Below are 14,741 nucleotides of genomic sequence, written 5' to 3'. Positions count from 1 at the left end.
ACAATCTTAAGGAAGATTAATAAATGTACAAAATTTTTTAAATGGTGTTGCTAAACAGCCATGCCTAGAATACTGGGTCCAGCTTTGGATGTTATATATTAAGGGTGACACTGCAAAGTTCAACGTCTCCTATAGAAGATACTCAAAATACATGTCATATGAGCTCAAGATTGGGAATATATGGACTGGAGAAAAGATAAAAAGAACAAACTATCTTTAAACTTTTGGATGGCTAATTACAGGGCAAGGAAATAGACATTAGCATTCGCAACCCATGGGTTGGATTCAGAAGACAGATTTCAGGTCACTCAGTATGAAGAAGAACTTGCTAACAATCACAGTTATCAAGTGGTATTAAGCAAACTTTCCTGGAACTATTCACACTGAAAATAAATGACCATATGTACTGGTTGATAAGACTGCCATTACATGATTGGTAAAGACTCTATTTCTGAGCTCCTCTCATACTATTTAAAAAAGTTATTTTATGCTATGATCACTTACATAATTCCACCCCCATCCACCTCCCCTTCCCTTCAAAAAACCTATGTAATACTTGATTCCTTTTAAGAAATCATTTTTAAACAGAAAAAAGTACCCTTCAAAATATACATCCTGGAGATTTTTATTCTTCCTTCTGTGTATAGTGAGAAAATATTGTGTACAAACATCAATACCTTTAAAATCATGTTTTAAGTATAAAAAATGTTTTTATATTACCAACCAATATTTCCCTTTACCATATATCTTCCCCCTAGGAACAGACTGGACCACTGCGTTTCAGAATGTGAGATAATCACCTTGCCTCTGTTCCACAGTATCCTGCACCATTTTCTTTGCAGTGCCCTTAGTTCATTTTAAAACCAGCCATGGTGAAAATATCACCCAGTACTCAGAGTTACTACAGATTTTAGAACACAGTCAGTTATTTTCTTAGCTTTCAGAACAGTGATGATTTCAGCAATCTCAGGAATAGCACAAGGAAAGGGCATTCCTGTGATCTCTTCTAAGCCCTATGAATACTTCCACCAAAATTAGCAACCTTCAGAATTCCATATAAAATCCTTAGTGTTGTTTAAATAAGTGACTGAGCCTGAACTACCAGCACAGGACCATGAGAATATAGTAAAGAATAGAGCATAGACTATAGAATCTTTTAGCTGGGTCTAGTCCAACCCTCCTCATTTTACAGTTATGGAAACAGAGGCTCAAACAAGTGATTTGTCACAAGAAACTGAGTCAGCATCCAAACCAAGACGAGAATCTAGACTAGGCTATCTGAAATCTCATTTTCAGAGAGATTTTTAACATCCAATTCTTCATATTTTTTTCTTATCAAGTGTGTCTTTCTCTAACTTGTTGAATGGGGAGAATGAAGGAGATCTGGGAAGAGTGCTGACTCATTGAGAATTTCAGTTAAGCAACATGACATATAACCTGGTTTCAAATAAACCTGTGCTTTTATGGACATGAGACTAGAGGTAATCTTACCTTTCCTTACAGCACTATCATCTGCCAAACAACAGCAAAATGGATATGATCATCCAGTCTTTTAGTAAGCACTGTGAGCATCATAATGGGGAGGACTATTAGAAACTGGGTGTTGTTTGTCAGTACACAGTCCTGCTGAAATGTTTAATAATGGTAACCATGCCTTCTTTTTTAAAGCAGTATATTTACCTCTATACACTAATCACAATGTATAAGTATATAATTCAATGGTTTGTAGAATAAGGTCTATCTCACAATCTAAACCATGAGCCCAAAGGTGGCAACAACCATGTTTATTTTGCTCACCATTATATTCTCCATGTTCAGTAAATGGTATGTATTCAATAAATATTTGTCCAACTAATGGATGAGACCTCTCCACTCTTGGCTCTTTCATAATACTGTATTTTCAAATGTTCCTTTCACACACCTGCCCTCTCCTCTGTAGCCTTCACACAAGCTTATCTTTGTTTTCCCATATCCTAAAGCATAAGCATTTCCCAAAGAAGAGATCTTTGGATCCCTTCTTTCCACTTCAAGTACTGCCTCTGTATCAATGACTCTCAAATGACTCTCTCCAGTTGACTTATATTGAGAGCTACAATTCCACATTTCTTTCAACTGTACCCAGTACCTTTTGCTGGGCTGTGTGATGTCAGTCAAATCAAGTGACTCCTCATCTCAGGATCAGTTAGCTCATCCATAAATTAAGGGTGTTGCCTCTCTACTGCATGTAGAAGAAAGTTCTAATTCTCCAAGCTAGCATTTAATATTATTTACAGCCAAGCTCTCTCCCTATTTTGGCAAATATCTCTTACACACTTTTACCATACATTTTACTCCAACATAACTAAGCTCCTCACTGTTCCTAATACATGTCCTCTGCTTTTCTGGACTCTTCCTAGAACACCAGACTGCACCTCCAAAGTTTGCTAAATCTTTGAAGCCCAGTTGAAATGCCACTTTTGGGAAGCTATGTTTGATCTCCTTGCATGCCCTTCTTTTATGTGTGTGGATTACATTCTCCTAAAATTATAGCTGTTTGTATATTTCTTCTCTCTCTTACTTGACTTTGTCATCTTGGACAGCAGAGGCTATTCCTAAATCAGCCTGTATCTCCCACTGGCCTTTGACTCATAGCATTTAGTGACCTTATACTGAATGGATTCAGTTTAGGCTATATCAGTCATCCTGCTTAAAAAGCCTTCAATCAGTTTGTTTCTCAGAGTCCATACTGAGGGTTTCAGAGGGGAGAGGGGTGGGGGAATGGGATAGACTGGTGATGGGTAGTAAGGAGGGCACGTATTGCATGGTGCACTGGGTGTTATACGCAACTAATGAATCATGGAACTTTGCATCAAAAACCAGGGATGTACTGTATGGTGACTAACATAATATAATAAAAAAATATTATTATTAAAAAAAAGCATTCAATCAGTCCCTGTGTTTCTGGAGTAAACATCAAAATCCTTATGATGGCCCACTTCAGCCACACCAGCTTTTGGTCTTCATGCATGCTCTTCTCTTCATCTACAAAACTGCTCCACCCTCACCATAACCCCACCCCACCCCCATGTCTCTACTCACCATTAATATCACTTCCTCAAGGAAGCTTTTCTTAAACTCCACACTAGATCAGTTTTTTCTGTTATATACCTTCATAGCCCCACCCTCATACTTTTCCTTCATAGCATTTATTACTGACTGAAATAACAGTTGTGTATCTGTTTTATGGCCTTTTCCCCATCAGACTGTAAGTTCCAAGTAAGCAAAGGCCATGTCTGCTTTGCTCACCCTTGTATTATCTGCATGGTGCTTAATATCTGCATGGTGCTTAACCACATCACTGAATAAATGTTGAACCACTGAACTGATGAACAATTGTAAAGGTAAAGACTTGGGACTTAGGCCATATAAAATCTTTGCCTGGCTTGCTGTAATTCCTTTAAAACAAAATTGGGATTCCAGGTAAATTCAGCATTAGAAATTTACAAAATAAGATAAATACTGCCTCCAAAATGCTGGATGGAAACCAAAATTATCTTTGTTTAATGAATGTATGGCTCCAAAAGGCATAACTAACACCAAGTGACTTGCTCCTTCACTCAATGAACATTTATTAAATACCTACTCTATGCCACACACTCGGATAGTAGCTGATAGTACAATAAACTGGAGTGACAATTTACTTCCTTGGAATATATAATCTAAGAGGCACATTTATAAAAGCTTAAAAAAACCTTTATGACAGTCACAACAAGTAAAGATATTAAGTTTTCCATCAAAGGAGACATTTAACCTGATGGTGAAAAATCATTTGACAAAAATGACTTTGAAATTATAACTGGGCGAAATCTGGGCCTCCTATATTACTGGTAGCCTAGACTAGTGCTGTTCAAAGTGTGGTCTACAGATCAATGCCTGTCTGCAAACTTATTATTGCCAGGCAGTAATGACCTGGGTGCAGAAATTGAAAATAATCACTTACAAAATATTATAGAATTTAAAAAATAATTTTTATGTCTGTTGAATCTAGTAATAAAAATGTTAGCTTATATTTAGTCTTTTCTTTCATTTTCTAATAATTCATAATGTATTTTACTAAAGTAACAGTCTATGATGGATTGGAAAATTTTTAAAAAACTGGTCTTTGAGCAAGGTAGTTTGAAAAGCACTGGAACAACAGATTCAGGATTACCTGGTAGTTTGTTAAAATGGAAAATCTCAGGTTGTACCCCCAGACCCCCTGGGTCAAAATTAGCATTTTAACAAGATCCCCAGGAGATTTTTCTGCACATTAAAGTTGGAGAAGCACTGGCCTAGATGATTTCTGAAGCCTTACAACCCTGAGATTTTATAATTTACTTCAGATAGAGAATTACGGAGCTGAAAGACCCTTGGTGATACAATCCACCTCATCATCGTTTTTAGAAGGAAAAACTGAGGTCCGTGGAGAGGGACTCAGATGTCCAAGGTAACTGACAAATTAGCAGAGCTAGGAATAAAACTCAAGTTCCCTAACACCCAGGTCAGTTCTCCACTCTAACACACTGCTGCTCACTCTTATTCCACCCAGTCTCACTCTGCACCATCCCCTCAATGATGTCATTGTTTCTGAGATATTTTCTGATACAAGAATTTATTCTTCTACCTTCCATATACTGTGTGAACCTTGAATCACCACTATTTCAAGTGTCCCCTTTATGATAATTGTCCTTAATCCCTGTTGCTCAAATCTTCCCATATGCCTATTGTCTGGCTGCTATATGGACATTCTGGGGCTTCAGAAGGACTAGCACTAACTGATTTCTGGTCTTCAGGGAAAAAAAGAGAGCTTCTTTGTTCCCATGAGTCCACTTGATACCAAATAGCAAGCTTTTCCAAGGAAGAGAACATACACTATCAAGGCTGTTTTAGAAAGCTCAGTATGCTCAGTTTGTGACTGACAAGAGAATGAGATACTGGGTCATATTAATAAAGTCTAGCTTCCAAAATGAGGCAAACGATGATCCTTTACTTGTGATCTTGTCAGATCTGAGGCTTTTAGGGGAGAGGTATGACTGCTGTCTTCAACTGTCTGAAGAGCTATTATTAAGAAGAAGCAAATTTGTTGCAGCTAGTCCCAAAGCAGCAATGAATACAAGTTACAGGGAGACAGACCTTGGCTTATAATGGGGATTACTTTCTGGCAATCAGAATTGCTCAAAGATAAAAAGAGCCATCTAATGAGCTCTCTGTCACTGCAAGGAGATCAAAAAGAAATCAGTCAATGAATTGAACGCTTAGGACAAATTGAAGAACTGGGTGGAGAAGTAAAGCTTAATGACCTTCCAGTTCCAAGGTTTTAATATTCTAAAATTTTCAGGACAAGGTGACTCTAAGCTCTCAGAAAATAAGAGCAAGATTTGGTCTGAAACAAAGCAGTCTTTTGCTGGATGTGAGATAGACAAAGCTATGACAGTGAAAAAGTGAAGTCTTTCCAGGTGGCCTTTTCAAAGGAAAGCAGGCTGGCCAAGGAAAGCCTTTTGGGCAGCTTCTCCAGAAAACCCAGGTGAGGCTTGGTTCCACAATGGCCAGCCACTATGCCCACTCTAAGTTCCTGTTACTCTACACAAAGGCTAGCTACTACTTTTTTTTTTTTTTTTTTTTGGCCAAGCAGTTACCCTTCCTATCACACCTATACTTGCCTGACCAGCAAAGGCACAAAATTTTTCCCCAAGGAGGCAGTAGTGCTTAATAGTCAAGACCATGCATTCTAGAACCAGGTTGCCTGTGTTTTAATTCCCAGTTGGGACATGTAATTACTCTGTAACCTTTGACAGTTACTTAACCTCTCTGTGCTTCAGTTTCCTCATCAGTAAACCAAGGATAATAATATCTGCTTCATAGTATCTGCTTCATAGTAATGGTGTAAGAATATACATTAAACCCTCAGCCTAAAATCCAAAACATACGAGGCACTTAACAATGTTAGCAATTAGTATTGTTGATGTAATAATTACTACCATGGGCATGGCAGTGTTGCTAACTCAAGAAGCTCCCCACCAAGCAACCATATCTCTTCTCCTACCAGTTCAGAGGGCTATACTACAACAGCTTCAGCCAGTCCTTGCATAGCTCCAGACGTCCAGAACCTGCTGATCCTCAATAAACCATACAATTCGCAGCAGGAATCCTGGCTTCTCACCCTGCTCTAAATCCAAAAGCCGCCCCTCCCCCAGTCCTCCTGCTTATGCTACCCTCAGCCACAATTAGAGAACCAGCAAACTGGAAAGCCAATTCCAGACAAACCATCAGGTGTTTCTTCCTTCTCAAGGACACAGCTGGACTTATATCATGCATCCAGTGGGATGGGGTAGGGTATCTGAATCCCTGGTCTAGCCTGTCTCTTCAACTACCTACAACGGGAAGTGGGCAGGCAATGGGGCTTCCCACCTGGAAGCAAGAAAAGCCTAAGTTTGTAAAGGAACTCAGGCCCAACCCCATAATAAACCCCTTAAAGGAAGGGGGGAGGTCTCAAGCTGCTTTCAAAAGAAGCAGTTATTTACAACTTTCCACTCAGTTGCATCTGGGAAAGGTAAAAGGGAGATGGGGAAAAGGGCTAAATGGTATTCTCCCTCTTTCTCAATTCCAGCAATGAGAAACAGCTGCAGAGAAAGAGTTAAAGGAGAAAGGAAGCTCCAGCCATTACCCCATCCCCGTGCCTAGGGCTGTCTGGGGGGTCATGACTGTGCTGTTTGCTCTGGCTAGGGGACACTGGGTGGCTTTCTGCAGCAGCTGCAGGCCCCCCAAGCAATTTGCAAGGTCAAGGCTGACCTGTTTCCAAAAAGGAACAAAACAATTCACTGACAATAAAGCAAATCGCGCATACAACACATCACAACCCCCCTCCCCAAATCAGGTTTCACCCCAGTGCCTCCCTGCCCAGATGCCAACTCTGGGCTTCCACCAGCCCCACTGGGGAACCCAGGATAGCATCACAGCTGCAGAGCATGTCTCGCCTCCCCGGCCAACCCAAGGAGAATCTCAGTACGGGGGAGAGATGCTATCGCTAAAGGAGACCTGAGCTTGGGGGAGGGGGAAGGAGGGACATCTACGTTCCTTACCAAGCGCCACAGTCACTTCCCCGAGGCAGAGAGAAGAGAAGGATGAATGAATTGAAACAAGTTGGAGATTGAGTCCTCACAGAGCTCGGCTTCCTCTTCTCTTTCTCTGGGTCTCTCTCCTGGTCCCTCTCTCGTCTCTCCGGTTTGCTCGCTAGCTTGCGCGCGCTCACGCTCTCCTCTCCCTCTCTCTCCTCCCCCTCTCCCTCTCTCTTTCTCCCGCCTCTCCCTATCTCTTCTCTCTTCCCTCCTCCCCTCCCCCTTTGCTGGCTTTAGATTCACCATTGCCTGGTGCTGAGCACGAGGCTGTGCTGGGGCTCCGGAATACAGTGCTGCAAGGCTTTGGATCTGTGGTTGTTTTAGGAAAGACTAAAGCAATATTTTATTATTTAAGGTTTCCAGCAGAGAAATAGAGGAAAGCTCAGAGGGAAGGGGAGGAGCAGAGGAAGAAAGGAGAACAGAAAGAGAGCAAAAGGGTAAGAGCAGTGAATAGGAGGATAAAGGAGGTATGTATTACCATGCTGATGTGTAATGCTGGCTAGCTGCTCCAAGACAGAAAATAAGTGGTCTGTCTCCTTTATATCCCTATGGGTGTGTCTTCTTAGTTCAGGCTCCAAATAAAGGTTTCACAATCCTGTCTGTTCACATTCCACCTCTGAGGACAGTAATGAGCTAAAAAATTACATCAAAGAAGTTGTCATTCCCCCTCTACTAAAAAGAAAGTGTTCAGCCACATTGATTCCCTAATGACCTAACTGCCACCTCCACCCCCCACCAAGTAGAAGTGTGAACCCAATTCAGAACTGTCAATTGGAGCTTCCCTCCAGGCAAAACAGACAAGCAGCAGAACCACAATACTTCCCTTTCAAAAACCTCAGAAGGGAATATAGGTGTAGAGAAGTGTGTGAGCCCACATGTGAGTTTGCACTTGGGGAAATAGGACAGAGAAGAGATTAATTAAAATATAAAAGAATTGTATTCCCATTGGGGTAAAAAAAAGAAAACTGAGTGAAGTACAGTAACAATGCAATAGAGGGTAAAGAGACCTAAGCTAAGAACAAAATAAAGGAACTTAGGTTTGAGTCCTGCCTCTCAAAATTGCTCCACTGTACCTTTGACAAGTTACTTCTTTAATCTGGCTCTCAGTGTATCTCCAATGGCAAAATGAATGGTGATAGATGTAGATGATCTTGAAAGACTCTAGGCTCTAAGACAGGAAAAAATCCTAGGTGACAAAGAAATTGATCTGTTAATAGTGAAAAATACACTGCCAAATTTCAAAGTTTCTCCAAAGATGTGTCCCCAAATGGGACCCCAAATCACACTGACATGACATTCCATTTTGAATGTTTTAAGGGCAATACAAATATGAGCATATGTGTGAAGAGCTGATCCTATCCTACATACAATGTTTAGCATAAAAATACTGGCCTCAAGGTATATACAGTGACTCAGACATGGTAGGCATTTAAAATTTTTCCCACAGTGGGCTATTTTTATCCTCCTACCCCAAATTCTCAATACTCTACTCTTGTCCAGTGAGGAATATGTGCTCCACTTCAACTACATACTTCTTCTAAAGCATACTAAGTATATAGAGAGATAAGGATCCATAGGCTCAGAGTCACTGAGCTAAAAGGACCCAGAGAGACAACCATCTTATTATGCAGAAAGAGAGACAGGCTTACAGAAAAAATATAGCTCACACAATCTCATAGTGAATCAGTGATAACATCAAGACCAGCACCCAGTCTGCTGATCCCAGGCATAGTATTTTTGTCCACCAAAGCAACAGGTAAGCTTTACATAAAGCAAGTGTATTTGTTTGCATAAATACCTATTGGATTTAATGGACTAGCAAAATGACAAAAAGAAATGTATGTACTGGCATAAGGTTGCTGTGTTATTTTCTAGGTCTGCCATAACAAATTACAATAAATTTGGTGGCTTAAAACAACAAAAATGTATTGTCTCACAGCTCTGGAAGCCTCCTGAAGTCTTTGATATCAAAGTCTTGGCAATGCCAAACTTCCCCCAAGGGCTCTAGTGGAGAATTTTCCCTGGTTTATTCCAGCTTCTGGTAGCTTCTGGCATTCCTTGGCTTGTAGAAGAATCACTCTAATCTCTGCCTGGATCTTCAAATTGTCTTTTCCTCTGTGTCTCTGTATGACCAAATTTCCCCACCTTTTTTGTTATAAAGACACCAGTCATTAGATTTGGGCCCACCCTAAATCCAGAATGATTTCATCTTGAGATCTTCAATTACTTCTGCAAAGATCACATATCCAAATAAGATTACATCCTTAGGTTCTGGATGGAATTTGGGGGAGATGCTATTCAACCCACTACAGCGGCCAACTTTTATTTTTGTGAAATAAAGATACTAACAAACAATCCATGATATCATCATTTTTAAAGAAAAGATATTTTCATACAAATAAGCTAGTTGAAGATATTCTCATAATAAAACTATTATTTAAATCATACGATTTTAGCTCCAAGCAAAATTAATAGCGTTTTCATAAAAGTTCTCAGTTCACTGCAAACCACAGAGAAACTTTACTAGGACCACTTCTGGTAGTGATAAAGCAGTTTTTATCAAGGCAATCCTGCTGCAGATAACAAAATATTCTAGACAAAAGTAAACGAAACAACATTCTGAATGCTTTGGAAAGTGATCATAAGCAGGCATAAACTGAAAGAGAGTTAATGACAGAAGATTGACAATTGGAAGAAAGGTATGATACTAAGTGAATTTCCATTTTTAAGAAATTTTTGCCTAAGGGCAGGCCCCATGAGGCAGGCCCCAGGCCAAAATAATAAATAAAACTTAGAGAAAGTGTAAGTATTGCAGCTGTTAAACATTTAACAACTGGCTCTTCGGGAGAAAAATAAATAAAAGCCTGATTCCTAGCATTTCTCAATTTCCATAGTGTAAATATTCACACCATAGCCAATTCCATCAACATGAAGTTGGGAAGAGATATACACAGTTGGCTCTCACAAGCTAGTGCCATTCAGCTGCCTAACACAACTGCTCACAGTCCTAGTGGCTTAAAGAACAAGAAGACAAAATTCAGTATAACCACTGAAGCTAGAATGTGATGAGAGAAATTCAAGAATGGAGAGAACACAATGGGAGACCCCAATTCTGTGTATAAACTGCCCAATGAAATCTCTGTTGGAACCATAAATTATGCATGTGGGGACAGATTCCAAAGAGCCTAAATAAAGTTGAAAGAATTAAACAGTTTTCACTGCTGCTCATCACAAGGGAGAGTTTAGAGTTTCCGTTCAGTTAACTGCCTACAAAAAAAAATATTACTTTACAGAGAAATAAAAGAATGTAGAGATCTTACAATATATCATTCACAAAATTCAGGGTATACTCTAAAATTACTAGGAAAAAAAACACAAAGAAACTAGAAAATATTACCTATACTCAAGAGAAAAAGCAATCAGTGGACAATAGCTCTAAGATGGAACAGATGTTGGAATTAGCAGAAAAGAATCGTAAGTCATCTATCATAACTATACTAATGGACATAAAGGAAAATACATTTTAACAAATGAACAAATAGAAACTAATATCAGAGATACAGAAACAAAAAGAATCAGGTACAAATTCTGGAACTGAGAATTAAAATATCTGAAATAAAATTAATTGGGTGGGCTTACCAGCAGTCTGGATATCAGAGAAGTGAGAGTAAGTTAACTTGAAGACATATTAGTAAATATTATTCAATCTCAAGTACAGAAAGAAAAGATTAAAAAAGATAAAAAGAGCCTAGGTAATCTGTTGGATAATATCAAAATTCTAGCCTACATGTAATTGGAGTCCCAGAAGGCAAAGAATAAAATAAGAATAAAAAATTTTTGAAAAATAATACCTAAAATATTTCCAAATATGATGAAATATAAATTTGTAGATTGAGGAACTCATAAACCCCTCACTAGGAAGGATACCACAGCCAAGTAAATCAAACTACTCAAAATCAAATATAAAGAGGAAATCTTGAAAGAATCTAGAAAAAAATAACGTACTGAGGAACAACAATACAATTGACTGTTGACCTCTCACCAGAAAAAAGGTATCTTTAAAGTGCTGAAATTTTAGAAAAAAAATCTATCAATACAGAATTTTACATCAGTCAAATATATCCTTGATGAAAAAGGCAAAAATAATGACATTTTCAGATAAATGAATATTAAGATGATTTGTTACCAACACTTTTATAGCATCAGAAATATTAAAGGAAATTCTTAAGTCTGAAGGTAAATAATACCAGATGAAAGTCTGGACCTTCCAGAAGAAATGAAGAACATTAGAAATGGTAATATGTGGATAAATATAAAATATTTTCTCTTAATTTATTTGCTACATATATATGAGAGCTTAAAGGAAAAATTATAACATCGTAATGTACGGTATATAATGTGGGTAGACATAATACACATGACAACTGTAACATAAATGAGGGGCAGGGATAAGAAAAACTAAATGTTGGCAAGGTCCTTACATTTTACATGAAACAATACGATATTGACTGTAAGCAAACTTTGATTCATTCTAACAACAAGTAAACCCTGAACAGAGTGAAAAAAAAAAACATGTATTGGATCCAGAAGAGAGGACATAGGGCAAACTGCTGCCTCCAAGATTGGAGAGACATAGAAGTTAACTCAGGGAGTCACAGTTTACCACAGCAGAGACTTCCTCACAGAAACTGCCAAAGAACCCGATGCCAGGGTAGGAAAACCTGAATTTCAATTGACGAATTACTTGGAGGCTCAGTGTGGGCAAGTATGAAAGTTAAAAATCCCAGGGGAACCCATTAAATAGGGAGGCCCTCACAATATTGTGACATTTACCTCCCAGAGCTTGACCAGGTTCTCACAATAAATATTGGAAAAAAAACTCCCTTGGGCTTCTGGCAGGGGGAGGCAAAAAGGAGCCATTAGAAATATGCCAGAGCACTCTGTTCTTTTTTTAACAAGGCCTGCCCTCAGAAGAACCTAGTTAATCAGAGCCTAATCTCCTAGGGTATTATCAGAGAGTAACTGACCAGGGGGAAAGGAAATACTCAACTCCAGTGAGCTCTAGTCTTTTACGTGGGAGAAGAAAATTACCAAACTCCAGCCCACTTTAGTCATCCTCTCCTAGGAAGGCAGAAAAGAACTGAGAAGCACTTGTGAAGTTCATAGCCCAGAGGCACAGGCTTACTAAAGACTGAGATCTAATCATAGGACAATGGGACACTTCCTCCCACATCTCACCATCACATTGCTAAAGGCTTATATACGGCAGTTCCTTATGGCTAGTATATCAGGTCCAACTGCCAAGAAAAAATTACAAAGCATGCCACAAGGTGAAAAAACACAATTTGAAAAAATAGAACAAGAATCAGAAACAGGCATGATAAGGACGACAATTTTGGACTAGGAATTTAAAACTGTGATTAATGCACTAAGGGTGCTCATGGATAAAGTAGACAGCATGCAAGAACAAATGGGCAATGTAAACAGAGATGGAAATCCTAAGAAAGAACAAAAAGAAATGCTAGAAACCAAAATTACTGTGACAGAAATGAAGAATGCTTTTATGGGCTTATTAGTAGACTGGACACAGCTGAGGAAAGAATCTCTGCACTAGGGGATATACCAATAAAAACTCTAAAACTGAAAAGCAAAGAGAACAAAGACTGTGGGGGGAAAAAGAACACAATACCCAAAGATTTGGGACAACTACAAAAATTGTGACATATGCATAATGGGAATACCAGATACAGAAGAAAAAGAAAAAGGAACAAAAGAAATATCTGAAACAATAATGACTGAGAATTTCTCCCAAAATAATGTTAGACACCAAACTACTGATCCAGGAGCTCATAGAACACTATACAAGAAAAATGCCCCCCACAAAAATAAATAAACTACATCTGGACGTATCCTTTTCAAACTACAGAAAATCAAAGATAAAGAAAAAATATTTTAATTACTATAACTTTCTAGTATAGTTTGAAATCAGAAGGTGTGATGTCTCTGGATTTGTTCTTCTTTCTCAAGATTGTTTTGGCTATTTGGGGTCTTTTGTAGTTCCATAGAAATTTTATGATGGTTTTTCTATTTTGTGAAAAATGCCATTGGAATTTTAATAGGGATTGCATTGTATATATGGATGGTTTTGGATAGCATGGGCATTTTAACAATATTAGTTCGTTCAATCCATGAACCCAGAATATCTTTCCACTTATTTGTGTTTTCTTCAACTTCTTTCATCAGAATTTGTAGTTTTCATTTTACAGATATTTCACTTCCTTGGTTAAATTTCTTCCTAGGCACTGGGCGTTATACACAACTAATGAATCGTTGAACACTACATCAAAAATCAATGACGTACTATATGTTGGCTAACTGAACATAATAAAAAAAAGAAAAACTTCTATTAAAAAATGAACATTTACATGAGAAAAAAGAGATTTAACTGAAAACATGAAAGCTTTATGGATAAAAATGTAAGAAAAAATATTCCTAGGTATTTTATTGTTTTTGATGCTTTTGTGAATCGTATAGTTTACTTTATTACTTTTTCGGGTATTTTGTTGTTACTATATAGAAATGCAACTAATTTCCTACAGATCTTAAACCCTGCAACTTTATTGAATTCGTTAATTAGTTCCAACAGATTTTGCTTCATGACTTTCTAAATATGAAATTATATCATCTGCAAATAACAATTTGCTTCTACCTTTCTTTTTGGATGTTTTTTATTTCTTTGTCTTGCCTGATTGCTAACAATTTTTTGTGAAAACTTTGGGGTTTTATAAATATAAGATCATGTATCTACAAACAGAAAATTTAACTTCTTCCTTATAATTTGGATGCCTTTTTTTTCTTGCCTAGTTGTTCTGGGTAGGACTTCCAATACTATGTTGAACAGGAGTGGTGAGAGTGGCGTTTTTGTTTTATTCCTGATCTTTGAGGAAAAGCTTTCAGCTTTTTACCATTGAGTATTATGTTGGCTGTGGGTTTCTCATATATGGTTTTATTATGTTGAAGTACATAACTTCTATACCCAAATTGTTGAGAGTTTTTTTCATAAAAAGATGTTATTTCAAATCCTTTTTCTGCATTCGTTGAGATTATCATATGCTTACTATCCTTCATTCTATTAATATGGTTATCACATTTATTGATTTGTGTATGTTGAACCATCCATGCATCTTAGGAATAAATCCAGTTTGATCATGGTGTATGTTTTTTTAACGTGCTGTTGAATTTGGTTTGTTAGTATTTTGTCATAATATTTGCGTATATTTTCATCAAGGTTATTGGCCTGTAGTTTCCATTCCTTGTAGTGTCCTTATCTGGCACCAGTATCATGGTATTGCTGGCCTCATAAATGAGTTTAGCAGTATTCCTTGTTCTTCAATTTTTTGGAAGAATTTGAGAAGCATCAGATTTAATTCTTCTTTAAATATTTGGTAAAATTCACCAGTACAAACTATTTCTCCTGGGTTTTTCTTTGTTTGGAGGTCTTTGATTAGTACTTCAATCTCCTCACTCTGGTTTTTCTGTTCAGATTGTCTATTTCTTCATGATGCAGTCTTAGTAGGTTGTATATTTCTAGGAATTTATCTTTTTTTT

General features: G+C 37.9%; 1 protein-coding gene across 1 annotated transcript in view; it reads right to left on the bottom strand.

Moving 5' to 3' along the window:
- Positions 1-7,275, bottom strand: part of GABRA3 (gamma-aminobutyric acid type A receptor subunit alpha3) — a 371,590-nt gene extending 364,315 nt beyond the window's left edge. The window contains exon 1 of the mRNA XM_045788814.2: positions 7,098-7,275. The gene's annotated coding sequence lies outside the window, so the exon portion shown is untranslated. The remainder of the gene's footprint in view (positions 1-7,097) is intronic.
- Between the last annotated feature and the right edge of the window lie 7,466 nt (positions 7,276-14,741).

The sequence above is a fragment of the Ursus americanus genome, chromosome X (assembly GCF_024610735.1).
Source record: "Ursus americanus isolate L20-20 chromosome X, mUrsAme1.1.p, whole genome shotgun sequence".
Lineage (NCBI taxonomy): Eukaryota > Metazoa > Chordata > Mammalia > Carnivora > Ursidae > Ursus > Ursus americanus.
This window is presented reverse-complemented; position numbering and strand designations above follow the sequence as displayed.